Source organism: Tarenaya hassleriana, unplaced genomic scaffold (assembly GCF_000463585.1).
Source record: "Tarenaya hassleriana unplaced genomic scaffold, ASM46358v1 Cleome69, whole genome shotgun sequence".
Classification (NCBI taxonomy): domain Eukaryota; kingdom Viridiplantae; phylum Streptophyta; class Magnoliopsida; order Brassicales; family Cleomaceae; genus Tarenaya; species Tarenaya hassleriana.
This window is the reverse complement of record NW_010969446.1, coordinates 414,563-414,826: the sequence shown is the minus strand read 5'-3', so window position 1 is coordinate 414,826 and position 264 is coordinate 414,563.

Here is a 264-nt window from a genome sequence, read left to right as displayed (position 1 = left end):
GTCCTTCATAGAAAACTGCGTTCCTAGCCAAGACTTAATGTCTTGCAGGGTAGGAACGTCATTCCCTATAAGGAGAATGTCATCCACGTACAGCACTAGAAATACAACTGTGCTCCCACTGTCCTTCTTGGAAACACATGGCTCGTCTTCGTTCTGTGAGAAAACAAACTTTTTGATTGTCTCATCAAAGCGAAGGTTTCCAGCTTCTTGAAGCCTGCTTCAGTCCGTAAATGGACCTCTGAAGCTTGCACATCATCCTCGGGT